Below are 5585 nucleotides of genomic sequence, written 5' to 3'. Positions count from 1 at the left end.
TTTATTTTCAAGTTATGCTAATATGGCAAGCATACACAAAAATGCAAAAATTCCCCTTTCCCTGGTGCCCACAAATCCTTTTCTTCCAGGCAAGCTCTGGTTTTAAGCTTGATGAGTTCTTTCCAGATCTGTGTCTATGCAGATCTTATACATGCATGCATATATAGATATATAAATATATATATACACACACAAATATATAGTTGGCTTGCTCATGACATTAATAGATTCACGGTGTGCATTTTTTCTTGCCATGCATTTATTACTGAAAATATCTCGGGATTATTTTAATATCAAAACAAATGGATTTATTTATTTTTTCTTTCTAACCACTGCCACTATTCATCTAAATAGTTCCTCATTGATGAGCAGTTAGGTTGTTTGCAATGATTCTGCTGTGACAAGTGAAGCTTCCTTGCCTGTCCTTGCGCACGTCCTTTTTGTACACATATGGACATTTTCCTGGAATGTGAATTTATATTTAATAGATACTGACAGGTTACTTTGTGAAAAAATCTATACCAACTTGGAATTCCGCAAGTGCAACACAGGATTTCCATGTGTACCACACCCTCAACAACACACTGCATACTAGCAATTTCTGCCAATCTGAAAGGAAAATCACATGCTATTTGTTGAATTTACATTTTCCTGATTTTGTATATTAACCATTACATATACTTTGTATATTTTACTGCTGTTATCTTTTCTTAGTCAGTCATAAGAACTTTTTGTATATTGTAATTCACTATATGTGTGTATGTATACATACATATATATGTACATATATGTATATATGTACATATATATATATATATATCCACTGTTAATTTATTTGGAATTTTAGGATTTATGTTTTAATAAAATAATTCTAACTTTGAGTAGAAAGTGAACTTCTATATTCTCTTTCTGTGCATTCGTTATTTTTTTAATGATTTTATTTTATTTTTTTGACAGAGAGAGAGATCACAAATAGGCAGAGAGGCAGGCAGGGTTGGGGAGAAAGCAGGCTCCCTGCTGAGCAGAGAGCCCAATGTGGGGCTTGATCCTATGACCCTGAGATCATGACCTGAGCTGAAGGCAGAGGCTCAACCCACTGAGCCACCCAGGGGCCCCTGCATTTGTTATTTTTATTTATATTATTAATTCACATAAATTTATTTTGATTCTTGATATAGCAGGGATATACCTTTTTGTTTATCAGATTAGTAGGTTTATCCTAACAACAGTCATAGTTTCACTACCAGTATGAAAAGCTGTCTCTTTATGTAATTGTAAACATATTTTATGTGGCTCTGTGGCTGAATTCTCTTCTGTTTCATTTCACTCCTTTGTTCCTGAATTACTATAATTTTAGACTATGTTTTAATATTTTGTAAGATATAGTCACTCTTTGTTCTCTTTCAAAATAGAAACAAAATTCTTGGCAAGTCTCAAGCGTTCTCTCTTACCCACATTCGTTTAAAATAGCTCTGTCTTCTTTAATTAAGGAAGCTGGTTAATTCTCATATCTCTCGCTCCTACAAGGAAGTTTAAGGACTCAGTTATCCAGGAGGAGAGGACATCTGCCACCTAAGCTTTCAGAATGCTCAACACTCATGAATGGAGAGATGATCGATGGTATCCTGGCTGATGGCTTCACAACTTTGCCAAGAATGTATCCCTCTCTCATTATAGGTGTATTGTAATTGATAGCCTGAAGTCATTTCTATTTGTGTATTGAAATTTACTTATTCTCTTCTATTTATGTGAATATAAACTTCAGATGAAAGAGAAGCAGGCTGCTCCAGAACAACTACTCTGGTGAATGTGGGGGCTCCTAACCAAATATCAGGTAAGGGCTTTGTACTGCTGATGGGGGCTAGGGGACAGTAAGCTATCCTGTCCATAGCTTATCCAGTAAGCTATGTTATTAGCTCCCTTCTGGGCTTCCACCATACTTTAAAATCAGAAAGCCAAGTCAGAGATGAAGAGAGGACCATTGAGAGAGAGGCCAGGTCAGACATCCATCTTGCACAGCCCCATGTGACCATGATGGTGCAGTAGTTTAGCTTCTCCTGCTCCAGAACTGGAATCAATCATCAGTAGAGGGAAGACCCCCACTGTTGCCCCACCTAGATGCAGGTAGACACACGAGTGGATGCCATCCCCAGGTCTCATTGTGCAACAAGCAGTAGGAGAGGGTAACCGTCTTAAAATGTCATAAAATATTCAACCAAGATAAAGATAAGATTTAATAACTGGACCAATGTGCAATAAAGTGGATGCTTATGAATAAGTACCCAGACCCTGTTACACTGTCAATTGAGAATTTTCTTCTCTCTGATGCCTAAAATGAGTGGCGAAATAAGAATCAGATTTCAGAAGGGAAAAGTTGGTAGTGGTTATTTGAACAAAACCTGTTCTGTGTTTGTACCTCACTAAGTCTCCACAATCACATGTTTACAAAGATTAATGGAACCACCATTCATATGGTGTCTAATACCAGAAAATCCAGAATTGCTCGCTATAGCTTCACCTTCTTCCTCTCCTCACAAATCCCATTAATCATCAAGTCCTATTGATTTTACTTCTTGTATATTTTTTAGATGTGCTGAACCCTCTCAAACTGCCATCGGCTGATCAAACCACTATCACCTGGATTCACGTCATCGTCCCCTAAGTGTTCTCCACACTCCATCCTTGTTCCACTCCATATAGTCTATGCAGTAACCAAAATCACATCAAGAAGCAAGCAAAGCAAGCAGAACATCTAACCAATCTCCCTCTTGAGAGGCAGAAAGCTTGGGGTCTAACCTTCCCCACTAACCTGGTTATAGATATGTCAACTTCATCTCTCACTGCTCACACCTTGCTCACGAATACCTTTGCCTTTCTTACTCTGTTTCTTAAAGCTCCACCATGTGCTCCCAGCACCTAGTTCCTTCACAACTGCCTTTTACCTGCATCTTTCCACACTTCCCCTGCCTAACACCTGCTCATTGTTCCTGCCTCAACCAAACGGCAATCCCTTGACTGACCCACAATTTAATGACCCCATGATTTTATGGAGCCCATGACACCTCATAATTTTGCTTTGTAAAATCTGGAATTATGTGTTTGTCTGCCTTCCCTTCTAGAATGTAGGCTTTAGCCTTGGTTCTTATGATTATTGTCTGGAAATGTCAGTCTTTCTGAGTGATGACTGGTAACTTGGCTAGACATAATCTTAGTTTCCTTTTCGTCTGGTGTTTTATTATTTCCTGTGTCATTGGTTCTCAAGGATTAACATGTATCACAAACACCAGGAAGGTCTGTTAAGACATCACTCTGGGGGACCCCAACTCCAGAGTTTCCTGGTCAGTAGGTCTAACGGAGAGGCTCCTGAATTAGCATTTCTAATAAGTTCCCCAGGCACCCCATTTGAGAACCATTGTTACAGTTTTCTGCTTCCCCACAGCCTGACCTAAGCTGATGGAGTCAGTAGTAATGAATGCTCTGGGGACCAAGTACAGAAGTACACTCCAGGAGACACGAACTATATTCCCAATTTTGTCATTTTTTCCTTTGTGTCCTCAGTAAATCACCAAACATTTAAGAAAACAACTTCGTCTTTTAGGAAAATGCTGACCCAAGTGCTTTGGGAAATAAAATATTACAATCCATTTTGGATTTTCAAAATCATATTGAGGTACTCAGCAATTACTGCCTTATGATGTAATATTGATTACAACCCAGCTCACTTATTGACCCAACAGCATATTAATTATTGATGGAAATGGTCTGCCTGAGAGTCTAATTCAATTGAACATAGTTGTCATCACACTCATGGTAAAGTTGCATTCATCATCAGGAGTGTTCCCTGCTGGACCATTAGAACGCCCTGACCAGTGTGACTCTGTGAGTGGTTGCTTCATACCTAAACAAGCCAAAGAATGATAAATATGGTGTTTTTTAGGACCTGAATTATATCTCTCCTACTTCACTGGCTTTGTCCTATTGACTCTAAGTTCCAGCTCCCAGAGTGGGAGAGACAACTAAATGTTTTATCTATTAGTGACTTTTCTCAATTACAGCAAGAAAAATCCTTTCAGTGAACATAGATCTTCCTTTCATAGCATTGCTATGGACACATATTACTTCTGCCTGAAAGAATTATCTTTTAATAAACTGAACTGTAGTTTCCAACTGGGTGACAGGACCGCCTGATTGCATTTGTCCCCAACAGTGTTACAGAAACAAGTGTCATGATACCATTAACTATAAGAAACCAAGAAATCCTGGAGATTTTTGAGAACACAAAAACATTCATATGTAAAGAAATCTTGGAACACTGAAAAAATAAAATAAAATAAAATTCTCCTATGTGCCTCACATACAGAGTAAAACTATCTGTCCCTGCATATATTTAAAAAAAAAAAAAAAAGCAAAAACATACATCTACTACTACATTCTCTTTCTAGAAAATTTGACATGGCTGGCTAGTGGATTTAGGCTAGTGAGGAAAGGTAGACCACTGGCAGAAGTGATGATTAAAAGACATCCTCATCCTTATTAGACAGCTACTGCTTCTCCTGATGGGTTCCTGTTTTGGGAGATGGGCCAGGATTCCATGTGGACCATGAGAGCAAAAGCGATACCTTATAAGGAGTTGCTTCTTATAGATCCAGAACATAATATCATCGAAGGGCTTCTGTTTACTCCAATAGGTCTTGGTCCTTGATGGCCTCTTGAACTTGGTTCACCTGAGAACTTCATGCTGCTTAGATCCCCTAGGATCTAATGTGTGCACCAATGATGCTTTGTCTCATGATTATGAACATTTTCCCTGGTAAACTGGCAGTCCGGGGTACACTTGAAAGAGAAAGCCCAAGTGAGTTTCTTATAATGTCCTTGTGAAATCAAGGTTCACAGGAAGTGTACACAAAGTCACCGAAGAGATTAATTTGACCAAATGTTATACAAATAAAGAATATGCCTTCATCCAAGAAGTACAGTAGGAGACCATTGCTTTCAGAACTCCATGTTCCTTTTGGACTCTAAAAGTAGCACCACCCATGGTATTCCCATGCCTCTATCCTGAACTTTTAGCGTCAGCTTGGCCTCTTCACAGATCCCAAGGTGTTTAGTGTGTGATGTGTCATGTGTGTTGTATGTTATGGGGAGGCTGCTACCTATCAGGGACACATCAGAGACATATTATATCAAGACAAATATTTGGGGACTGAGTCATTGCACAGGTATGTCTGAAATAATAAGCTTGAAAACCAGAGAAAAAAAGTGAGAAGTCCACATGCAGATGTCCAGATATTTAAGTTTTGTTTTAAGTCCTTGCCAGTGTCCTGGCAATGGGATTCTCAGTTGTTAATTCATATTAAGATTTCCTTGTCTTAACCTACCTCTCCTCAAACCTTTACTCCCAGGATTAAAACAGAATAGATAAGTTATGATATTAAATCATATGTGTGTTTAATCATATGTATATTTAGTGGACACTAAATCATATTTTAAATCATATGTATATTTAGTGGACACTAAATATAAATATACATAAACAAGTACCTCTATTCTCACACACATCCAAACACAAGCCCATGCATACATAA

Source organism: Mustela putorius, unplaced genomic scaffold, assembly GCF_011764305.1.
Source record: "Mustela putorius furo isolate JIRA1106 unplaced genomic scaffold, ASM1176430v1.1 tig00000589_pilon_pilon_pilon, whole genome shotgun sequence".
NCBI lineage: Eukaryota > Metazoa > Chordata > Mammalia > Carnivora > Mustelidae > Mustela > Mustela putorius.
This window is presented reverse-complemented; position numbering follows the sequence as displayed.